General features: G+C 39.6%; 1 non-coding gene across 1 annotated transcript; it reads left to right on the top strand.

Moving 5' to 3' along the window:
* Positions 1-8,618: 8,618 nt before the first annotated feature.
* LOC145406530 (5S ribosomal RNA) lies at positions 8,619-8,737 on the top strand. The gene has a single exon (XR_013898553.1). It is a non-coding gene; the product is annotated as a 5S ribosomal RNA (ribosomal RNA).
* Positions 8,738-12,351: the final 3,614 nt, after the last annotated feature.

Here is a 12,351-nt window from a genome sequence, read left to right on the forward strand (position 1 = left end):
ATATCAAGAGTATACGAAATCAAAACTGTTGTCACGGGGGGAAGTGGAAATACGAATGAATTTTTTTTTTTTTTTATTTTTTTTATGTGTCCGACTCTGGGCAAAGGCTTCAGAGCCTATTGCTTGGGGGCACTGACCTATCCCAAGGCCCAGTAGTCCTCCTACACCTCCACATGTCACCACTTCGGCGCTAACACCCACCATCCATATTGAATACATGCTAGGGCTGTCTCATACAGGATTGGTGTATTGGTATTAGCGGGGGTATTTTTACGACATGTCGGCGGGTCATCTGGTAGATCAGGAAAGTCTGCCTTTTTTTAGGAGATTCAAATCCTCAAACTGTTCCCTACCCCAGCCGGGATTCGATCCTGGGTCCATTAGGACCGCAGGCCGCCTCTCTACCGATTCAGCCACGAAATGCTAATATATATCATTTGACGCAAGGAATCGACTTGTGAAATCAAGTAGTAAATTTTACTTAATCTCGGCTTACATCGCCGATTCTCTAAAGACAAGAATTTCATAAACTTTCCCAACAGTACACAGCAGAGACTAACCGCTCACGAATGCTGGTTTGTTAGTACTGTTGGCCTCTGAGAAAGTTTCATTACCCCTGACATTCAATAATCATAAATACATAGGTTCTTGCTGATGCTAACTCCTGGCTGGCATAACGGATTTAAAAATTAATATGAAAGAACTGGCTCAACTACCAGTTGTGATTAATATATGAAGTTTGTGTGAACTGGGAGTAGCAAACTAAAGTCAGCACAATGTGGTGAAATCAAACAAGACTTACATTTAATTGAGCTCAAAAAGAAGAACTGTACATTTATCAATTACAACAAATAAATTTATGTTACAAATCTCAAAGCAAATTCATAATATCAAGCAAGGAAATACACTCACTCATGCACTCAAACAGCTAATAATCTTATCCTAGAAAAACAAAAACGAAAATACTGGTCAGTGAAGAAAATTGGAGCTGTAGATATGCAAAGACTGGGCGTCTGTCTGTTGCTTCTTGAGGTGTTGTAATTCGCTGGTAACATCCACTACTGCCAATCACCAACTCAGTGGGGAGATGCGAGGAATCGTTGTACTGCTGGAGACTAGCTGCTACATTGGGGATCCTGCTCTCAACACTGGGCACGACGACACCATCTCTCATGGAGGTCAAAAACTAAACTAATTTCTCATGCCCGGTACGGGGGCATCCAAAATGGGTGTGGCTTAACTTAACGTCTAGAGAAGCAAGGCCTGGGAATGACAATTACACAAAAATATCGCTCAGTGAAATGCACTGTCTATACATAAAGACAGTCACGCATGAAGCGGTGACGAATGTAATGAAAACTCTGTTTCAAATCTGAGTCCAAACGTGAGAGGTTAGCTGCCTGAGCGAACTTTTATGCGTTTCAGTGCTGTTCAAGAGTTCCCATAATGATATTAATACAATGTCGCGAATTGCCAAAACAATATGATTTAGGAAATTCGTGACATTAAGCCCCATCAAAATGAAATTTTTCTATGAAAAATTTTACAATATATACATACACATACATCCTAACTCAGTCACACAAGATTCACTGTGGTGTGTGTACTATCTTGCTACAGGAGAAAATCATTGTCGACAATGAGTGTAAAAACCTTGTATTTACGTTAATAGAAGCAATCTTGAAGAAAAAAACTCCGAGACGATGGTGAAAAATCCTATACGCAGGTCAGCCTGACCGAAAGTTTGCCACATTTACATTAACAACTAATTTTTATGTAGCGTGGTGTATGTACTTACATGTAATACACGGTGTAGATGTGACAGTTGTAATGTAACTGTACCTACGTGTAAAATGGTATAATACAAATTAATAGTAAATGGAGATAACAAGGGCAGAGGAGAAGAGGCAGCAGCATGCAGCAGAGATGGTCAGCTGATCTGCACGGCAAAACTGCTACAACCGCCTACAATACCTGTGAAATCGATCAAGGTGAAGCATCAATAGTGTCAATGTGACAAACAATTTGTATTAACCCGCGGCGTCTCGTCGACGTTCTTTAACGTCCACACGTCTTGTCACTGCCAATCCCGTTGACGTAAATAAATGCGAAAAAATGGCAAGGTCCCTAATTTGCACAATTTTCAATTTTCGCGAGTAATTTTTGGTATGTATACACATGATACCTTCCTCAACAAGATGCCAGGCATGGACAATGCCTTAACCAGCATGACCTCCTCCCCCTCCCTGCATGCCATTGTCTCAGCAATTCACCTGTTATCAGTGACCTGGCCAGTATAGCCATGTCATGCCACGGTACGAAATTCAGGGCCAGAGTGATTCCCCAATCAATGACAATGTGGAGGACAAACTTTACATAGCATTAGAGGAAGAAACAGTTAGAAATGATGATCAGGTAATGTGGCAAAAAAAGGTCAGGTATTAGTGAGTGAAACAATGCTTATAATGCCTATATTACTGCTTGGAAACCAATATACTCTTGTATTACATATAAATTCGTACCAAGTAAATAAATAAATACCGTTTATGAGTGGTGTGAAATAGTTATCCTCCCATAGAACTCGTTTTCTTTGGTGCCAGCCTGATAGAAAACCCAGTAAGGTAAGGAGGTACTCCTACCTGTAGTGAGTAATTTAAACTTCAGGTGAGATATTTCTCTATGAATTTTCGATGTTTCTCACCAAAAGCGAAGGTTTGAGCAAAAAAAAAAAAAAAATTCCTAAAATGGTCGGGATTGGGGGGAGTCAGTGGTGGAAAAGTGGTCGGGATGGGGCGGGTTAAATTGCAATTACCCTCTGCCTAGAAGTCAATGCACACACAATCAAAAGTACGCTTCAGCTGAAAATTCATCTGACAGCCAGAGCTTCGTACATCCGAGGTCGCCATTATTTCCTTACTGAGTAGATTATTAACCAGGAAACATAGTCCTTGGATTGTCAGATCTCTCAGAACCCCTGTAGTTTACTGGTTAAACCTACATCTCTATTAACCGAAGAACAGGGTGTTCTCTGGTTAATGCATAGACACAGTGTGGATGTAAGAGGTGAGTTCCAAAGCCTTGCCTGATGCTTTCAAGGAAGACAGCAGTCAATCAGGTACCAGCTCCTTCTCTCATCTGCGAGACCAGCTTCACTTCAGGTGATCCACCTCCTGCACCATTGACCCCTGGTACATTAAGAAGATCTTGACAGTTGCTAATTAACTAACAGGGCCCTCAGTGACCCACAGCCCGTCACAGGTCAAACGTAAGAGTAGTGACCGTCAACTCAGGGCTCTGTGCATATGCTCCTAGTCTAAGTACTGTCCAGTGGTATTTGTTCCTATGCATTCGGACATCCTAAAAGCATACTTACCCTTATGATTCTACGGTTACGACTAATATTGGTAAGTTGAGAATCCCTACGCAAACTCAGGCAGGTCACATTTTAACACCCAGCATGGGTGTGAACACTCATGTGGATAGCATGTATTCTCGAGATGCACCACTCTATGGGGGTCTTGAACTTCTCCCTTAACCTATGGTACATATGCATGTACAGGCCCTGGACATAACGTGTCCTGTGGGGCCAACGGGCAAGACATCAGGTCTGCACCCACATTACCACTGTCCTTTCTCTGAATTGACTCAGAGATTATGGGTGTGGATTCAAATGGCGCAGGAAGGACACATCTCCAATTGGTGGTACATCGACACACATTGCAGAAATGCACAAGCCTATCTATTTCCTGTCCCATTCCTGGCCAGAAAAAGTCTGCACAGATACGGCCTTGAGTTTTCTTTTTGCCCATGTGATCTCCTGATGCTGAACAATGACCCCATTCTAACACTGCTTGGCAATACTTAGCGGGAACAACAACTTCAGTCTGCCATCGATGCTGCCTCCACAGAGGCTACTATTCATGGTTTTCATTTTTCTACCTCTAAATCCTGTGCGGTAATGTTTACTCATTCACTAGCCATACCACAGCAGCTCTTTCTTTATATAACATCCCTCCTCCCTACCGAGATCACCTGTCCACATTTCTTGGCCTCACATTTGACTCTCTGTTAAACTGAGATGCACATATCTCTTCCCTCATGTTTTCTACCCTTCATCATCTTCATTCGCTGCAGATGCTATTTCATCTTTCATGGGGTGATGATTGTGTCACACTTCGACTTCACTCTGTCTTTATTATGGTTGCCTGATGTATTCTTCTGCCTCCACTCACACTCTTTCATAGCTAGATTTCATTCATCATACTGGTCTTCATTTAGCTATTGGTGCTTTTTGGTCGACTCCCACTATAAATCTTTGTTCTGAATCGGGCATTTCCCTCCTTTCTTATCATCGTTCTCATCTCACAATCAGGTCCTATACATGTCTCCTTCAGTTCCTACAAATAAATTACTCTGCCCTCCCAGGCTTCTTCAGCGCTCTTTTCGCTCAGTCTCCCATCTCCTTCTTCCATTTTCCCTTCGGATCCCCATTCTTCTTCAGTCTACTGATTTCACCTTTCCTCCTATTCTTCCACTACGTCCAGTTTCCATCCCACCCTGGCTTCTGCCTCCTGCTGTGGTCTGCCTTTCCTTTCTCCCTTGTTCTAAATCTTCTTCCCCCAGATAACCTTCGCTCCCTTTTCTCGAACATACATCCTATCACTCTTCTGCTACGCATATCTTTGCTGACGGCCCTAAATTTTGTCATGGTGTTGGGTTTGCTGTTGTGCTTCCGAAGTCGTCCTTCCACAGTACTCTTCCCTCCACTGCAAGTATCCTTACTGCAGAACCGTATGCTATTCTTTTTGCTCTGAAATCTGTTCCAGGGTTCTCCTCTTCCACCTTTGTTATCTTCTCCGATTCTCTCAGTGGGCTCACTTTCTTACAGCCACTCCTTCTCATTCTCTAATCACCCAGATTAACCCGTCACGTCCCGAGGTTTTCCGCACCTCCGGCATCCCTCAGTCCCGAGGTATTTTCGACTTTTTTTTTTTTTGGCTAAAATCTTCGCTTTTGGTGAGAAACATCGAAAATTCATAGAGAAATCACTCACTTGAGGTTTAAAATACCCAATCCAGGTAGGAGTTCCTCCTTACCTGACTGGGTTTTCTAAAGGCTGGCACCAAAGAAAACGAGTTCTATGGGAGGGTAACTATTTTATCCACTCATAAAGGGTATTTATTTATTTACTTGGTACGAATTTATATGTAGTATGAGAGTATATTGGTTTTCAAGCAGTAATAAAGGCATTATAAGCATTGTTTAACTCACTAACTAATCACCATACCTGACCTTTTTTTGCCACATTACCTGATCATTATGTCTGGCTGTTTCTTCTTCTAATGCTATGAAAATTGAAAATTGTGCAAATTAAGGACCTTGCAATTGCACGACATGCTGGTACGTCGCCGGGACTGGCAAATGCAAATCGTTGCAACGTACCCATACGTCGACAGGACGGGGCAGGTTAAGGAGTGGCTGTTCCGTCTTTCTGGTAGAAAAAAGTCAGTTCGCTGCTCCTGGGTTCCTAGCCATATTGGTATTTCAGGTAATGAACAGGCTGACTCATTTGCACGCTCTGCTGCTTTCTCTAGGTCCTTCCTCCACCCCATTCCGGCCTTTGATTGTTTCCCTCTACTAACCTGCCTCTACAGTGATCATTGGCAATCCTCGTATTATTAAACCCTGTTCTTCCCTGGCACACATCAGCCTACATCAATCGTCCGTGGGAAACAATCTTGGCTTGTCATCACTTGGGTCATACCTCCCTAACTAATCATCATTTGATAAGCCATGATCCTCAGCCCACCTGCTCACACTGTTACTGTCCTATAACTATCTGTCATCTTTATCTTGAGTGCCCATCTACATTCCAACAAGTCTTGCAGCGTTCCCCTTCCTTTCCTCACTACTTTGGTCCCCACATATTACTGATTTCCTAGGTGACTCTCCCACTGTTTCTGTTTCCAGTCTTATGATTTTTCTTACTGCACTTCATATCATACATTTAATGTAACCATTTACCCCGCTCCCTTCTACTTTACTGCCATAGAGCCATATTATGGCTTGGTGCTAGTTCTCCATTATTCCTTCCTTCTTTCCTTCCACCAAGTTTGATCTAAATCGGATAAAAACTATTTAGTTGATGTTACCATGTGATTTTGACCTTTGTTCTGTATTCTCGATCAAATTGGTCAGATCTTCAAAATTTTCACCAAATTTGTTCCATATCTGATTAAAGTTCTTTTTTCTCTATTGTTCATACACATGCACACACGGGCCGGAACTTGAGCTTGCCATGCAGCCTTGGCCTGAGTCAGAATTCTCTCAAAACTGACTCGTTCTTCCTTGCCCTGCCCTTAACACTTCCACTAAATGTCTTCTAAATCGGAAAAAAAAAAAAGATATTTAAGTCGACCTTATCATTTTGTGTAAAACTTTAAACTATGAATTTGAAGTGTCCACACCTGAAAATGCAGAGCTGTCCTTATTTTAGCTAAGAGAAAACAAATAGATGTGACAACCCCCCCTTGTCTGATTTAAATACACGCTTTGAAATGTGTCAGTTTACTTCAGAATCTGCATTCTCCTACTATCGTTTTCTTACTCTTGCCAGAGCAAAGCGAGACACAGACGTGATTCTATGTTTGTGTTCAGCTTTGTGTGTTTTGGCTCTTTTTTTAGTGGTATTTTGGTGAAAACTGAGAAAAGTCACTTTAGTATCAGCGATTACTCTTCCAAAACCTTTTCCAACGATGTGGTTAAGTCCGTTGTAGCTTTAATAACCAGTTTTTGTGCACATTTTTAAAAGTATTTGGCTATTTTCAGTAACAGGGAACGAATTATAAGAAATGCCACTTAAATAACACATTAATTTGCCATTAGCTTTCTAATGCTGTGTGTAGGACAAATACAGCTCTAACAGTTAACAATACAGTTTTAGTGCTGAATTACTTTTTTTGGGGATGGGCTTTTTCAGCAGAATGGTGGCAAATTTTATTTTATTTTTTTTTCTTCATAAACTTTAGAGCTATGTGCCTAGATCAGCTGAAGCTTTAATAGTCCATGCTACAAATTTCGGTGCACTTTGGCGCTCAGTTTAGAATCTGGCTTTTACAACAACATACTGGCTATTTTTGAGAAAATTAATTGAAGTATTCCCTCACTAGCTTCCCAGTAATGTGTGTAGAACCACTGTACCTTCAATAGTCTCCAAAATAACACATTTTGTGTTGGGTAAAATACATGAGTGAAACGCAGCCAATTACAAATCTTAATTGCTTCGCTCACTCGAATGATTATATATATATATATATATATATATATATATATATATATATATATATATATATATATATATATATATATAATATTCGAAAGTACTCACTGTTGTTCCTTTCTTTTCTCCTGTGGTTATTTTGCATACATATCTTCACGGAGAAGCTATGTCTCTGTATATATATATATATATATATATATATATATATATATATATATATATATATATATATATATATATATAAAGTTTGACTTTTGTCTGATCCTCAATCTCTTCACAAAGTTTCGTAAAAATTGGATACAAAAATTGTCTGATAAAACTACTGTTGTACAATACAATTCGGTCTCTTACTTAAAATACAAATAGGTCATTTAAGTACATAGGCAATCAGTGACCAAGATGTTGAGATGCTTGTCAACATCTTAAAATATGGCATGTGCCAGAGTCACGTGTGAATATACATAGAACCTGTAAGGAAGGTGTGGACCGTAAATGAATGTAGGAAGAGAATGGTGACTTTGTGTGTGTTTGCTAAAGTTTTATTATATCTATTGTTTACTTGTATCGATGTAATTACAAAGTTTAACAGACTCGGAGAATGCGTCATATCGCTGATGGCACTTCCGCTCTTGCTGTTTTTCCTTTTTCCGTTTCTGCATTCTGTCCTAGAGACTTATACAACGGGAAATAATACTAAGCTGTAGACGACTATAATAATGGTCATTAAAATGACGAAAATTCTCATACGAACATTATATGTCTTTTTATATTACTTGGATTTTGATGAAAAGAGCAGATTCCCGAACCCACTAAATCGCCTGACTGGGAATAAAACCATATATATGTTAACTGTTGTTAGTGATTGATGTGAACAGAAATATTAACAAAATCCTGTTAGTAACGCGATTGGAAATTTGGTATACCAGGCGAACATAATAACTGACACCTGATGAAGGCTGTATGTTAGAAAACCATACGGTGAAAAGAGGTAACTAACCTTTCAATTCAAAATGAGATACTGGCAAGTGTTGCTGTGACCAGAACTAGCGAAAGCACTATCAGTTTTTAAATAGGATGATGAAGCACAGGAGCAACATTGAGTTGTCTGGGAAATTGCTGAAGCCACAGCGAACCTACAGACACTGCTGGAAAGCACAGGAGAGTGTAACTGGTGTTACGTAAGTGAATTTTCTAAAAAAAATTGCCACCATATTGTTAAAAAGAAGCCAAAAACTGCCAACATTAACTCCGAAATTAAGGTATCTCGGAAACTATTACAGCTAGATTGGATCTAAATACATCGGTGGAAAACTAAATTAACCCGAATACCTTGTTCACTGCCAACGGCCATGCCACGTTGAGTACACCGCTTCCCGTCCGGTCAGCGAAGTTAAGCAACGTTGGGTCTGGTTAGTACTTGGATGGGTGACCGCCTGGGAACACCAGATGCTGTTGGCGTCCCTACGTGTCAAGTGGGTTGGTGGAGGATTAGTGCCCCTCCCTGTAAAACAATTAACTCTAAGCCCTTGACCACCCCGTTTGGGATACATGGCGTCTGGCAATGGATGGATGGGACCTTGTTCACTGGAAATCGTTCCACACTTACAAGTGTGGATGTCAGTAATTTTATATAGGCTATACTGCATAGGCACTGCTATGTGAGAACTAAATGTCATCGACCAACGTACTTGCTAGTTGCCAGCTAAAAGATACTGTACCAGATTGGTAAGTCTCTTAACGCTCTCATGATCGAGTTTTCCCTTGAGTTATTTTCTAGCTAACGGCTGGCTATTTTATTCAATAGAGACTGAGTCATACGAACCTGAGCGTGTTATTGTTGATAACATTTAGCATCTCAAAATTGAAAGAACCTTAACACATAATTACTGAACAACACCAAACGATTTTATTCAGCCTACAGGGAGAGTGAGAGGACTTGCTGGAAGATCATCTATCCATGGCAATATATAAAGTGAAACTGAAAGGCGAATACAAGAAAAACTAATAAGATTATTTTCAAGGTGAATCTCTAGAGTGATTGTAGATTAAAGTGGTGACAAAGCAACCTAAACATATGAAAGAAAAGCAAATAAAGGTATATAGACTATACAGAGTGCTAAACTGGGAATGATACTCGTAGGGTGTGACTGTGCTGTAGCACTGTCAGGTGGCAGGAGAGGACAATATAATGGATATGGGAGTATGGAAAGGAAGGTGGATAAGAAGGAAGAAACACCTATGGTGGGTGTCTTAAAAAAGAAGAGAATATACTAAGAATGAGAAGTATGTCAGCTGGTACGTGGGAATAATGGAAATAAAAGCAAACAAAAAGAGCAAAAAAATAAATAAATAAATAAATCTGTGAGAGACGAATGTTTTGAAACTGATCCGAATATACAGAAGTGGTGAAATAATGGGAAGAAAGAAAACGGAAGAACGATACCTTGAAAAGAAGCAAAAACCGAATCAAGCCAATATTTCTACAACTGGATGTCGAGATACTTTAAACAGTACAAAAATTAAGTAACCAATAGCAATGATGGACAATGCAGGTGAAAGTACTGGCAATCAAAAACGTATCATGCAGGAGGTGTCCGATTATATTTTAAACAATACTGTGAATACAGATACTGATATCCAAATAATATTTTACCTACTTTCAATCCAGTTTACATTTAATAACAATATTTATGACCAGAAGAGGTAAAAAATATCGAAAACATCCAATATAGTTCATCATCATGAAAGCAGGGCTGCGAATCTGGGCTAGGAATAAGAAACATATCCGTCGCCTATGATGTGAGATTAACTCGGGCGGAATTTGCTCCAATAGTTTTTTGATCAAATGTATTGTGAAGTGGACAATAGAGTGGATAGAGGAGAAAATGTTCTGGTGCTGTGGAGCTACTACTTTTTATTATTAAATTTTTAGGGAGAGAAAATAGAAATGAGATGCTGCAATGGGACTGAATGAGGGTATAATCACACCTACATTGCAGTATGGCTATGAAACACTCCTGTGGCATTGATGGGAAGTGTTAAAAATGAGCAAAGTGAAAGTGGAACTGTTCAGGATATGCAGACAACGTTAATAGATACCTCTAGAAACACTAATCCATCCATTATCATCCAGTAACACGCTGCCCAATCAACAACGTAGAGGTCCGCGTCCAGACTACCGAGTAGAGACATTTTCGACGAGAAGCAAAGTGCTTCCACCAAATGCCATTATGTGAAAATTAAAGGCTAGCAAACCCTTAGACTAAAATCCTTCTGATTCACATGAGTTTGAAGCGCCTTAACTAACTCCATTTATACTGGTTGTTTGGTTGCCGCATAACGGTAAATGGTTTCCTGGATTACAGAGTGCCATTTGTCCTGTCTCTTGGTGTAGAATCGCAGACTCGCCCGAATATAGTATGTATTGTGTAAGTGGTTGGTGAGCACACCCATCTACAATTCAATCTAATTTACTTACAAAAATATATTATTTGACAATGAGTGACAAGGGGTTGGAAGACAGTGGGTTGCAAGGTAGTTATATGACAGACTGGGAAAAGATGGCATGATATCAGTAAAGAAAGGTTTCGATGCCGAGGATGTTAAACAATAACACTCGATGGTTGGAGTTTGCAAGATGCATCAGCCTGATTGATCACACCCGTCTAGCAGCAAACTCTCATCCTTTTCTGTCCAACTCTCTAATGCAAGAGTTAACCGTTACTCCCAGTCCTTCATTTATGCAACAGGTCAATTCTGCAACTGTCTCCCTCTGTCTGTATTTCCTGCTTCGTATGATCTCCAGTCTTTCAAAAGCAGTGTGTCCAGGCATCTCCAAATGATCGGATCTTGATTTTGGCTCTCACTTTTATTTTGATTTTCCTTGGAGGGAACAGTTATTCCGGGCTCGTGGCCCTTGGTTCCTTCTTTCTCACATAAAAAAAAAAAAGCTAACGACTTTGGAAGAGAGAGAAAAAAAGTTAGACTTTTTTCTTCTTCAAAATTTTGCACAGTATATGAAGAGTGCTGTGCCATAATACTATTACGGTGTTAATTTACCACAGAATGAATCTGTAAAGAGAACTAAGCACGAATATGCTAGTCGTAAAATTTTATCACGGCTTACTTTATACAAGCATGTAGAAACATTTTTTCACCTGCACATGAAATCATAAAAGGTGACGTTTTTTGCGGCTTAGAGAACAATTCTTTTTTATACAAGCAAATAGAGACAACTATCTTCTTCAATTAAGCATTATAGGTGCAGTTCGTTTATATTCCACAAAAAAAAAAAAAAAGTAGCCCGCGACAAATTCCCTATTTCACTGTTGTTTATAACATATGGTTTTATTTAGCTTAGGAGAGAATACTAGAAGCGAATGAGTTAATGAAAGCTATACATGCATACATACATATATATGTATGTATATATTCACATCTATATCTATCCATCTACCTACACACACACACACACACACACACACACACACACACACACACACACACACACACACACACACACACACACACACACACACACACACACACACACACACACACACACACACACACACACACACACACACACACATATATATATATATATATATATATATATATATATATATATATATATATATATATATATATATATATATATATATAATTGTTGCATGCTGATGATGCAGTACTACTTGCAAATCCTGGACAAAAAGTTGGTAGGCTAGTGCAGAGTTCTGCTGATGTCTGTGAGCGCCGTGCCTTGAGAGTAAATGTAGAAAAAAGTAAAGTGATGGTTATTAAGAGAGTTGACTCTCAGTGCGATATTACAGTGAATGGAGAAAGACTGGAATTGATGAGAGAGTTCAAATACCTGGGTACAGTGAGAGAAAAGAGAGGAAAATGTGCAAAACAAGTGGAAAGTAAAGTGATACAAGGAAGAATAGTAGCTGGTGCAATGAAGGCCTTGATAAGAAACAGAGGCTTTGGTTTTCCAGCTGCATGAGTTTTACATGAAGGAATGTTAGTGCCAACTTTAACATATGGATGTGAGACTATGGTGTGGCATGACA

The sequence above is a fragment of the Coenobita brevimanus genome, chromosome 70 (genome assembly GCF_032717465.1).
Source record: "Coenobita brevimanus isolate Jiangsu-jjx chromosome 70, ASM3271746v2, whole genome shotgun sequence".
Lineage (NCBI taxonomy): Eukaryota > Metazoa > Arthropoda > Malacostraca > Decapoda > Coenobitidae > Coenobita > Coenobita brevimanus.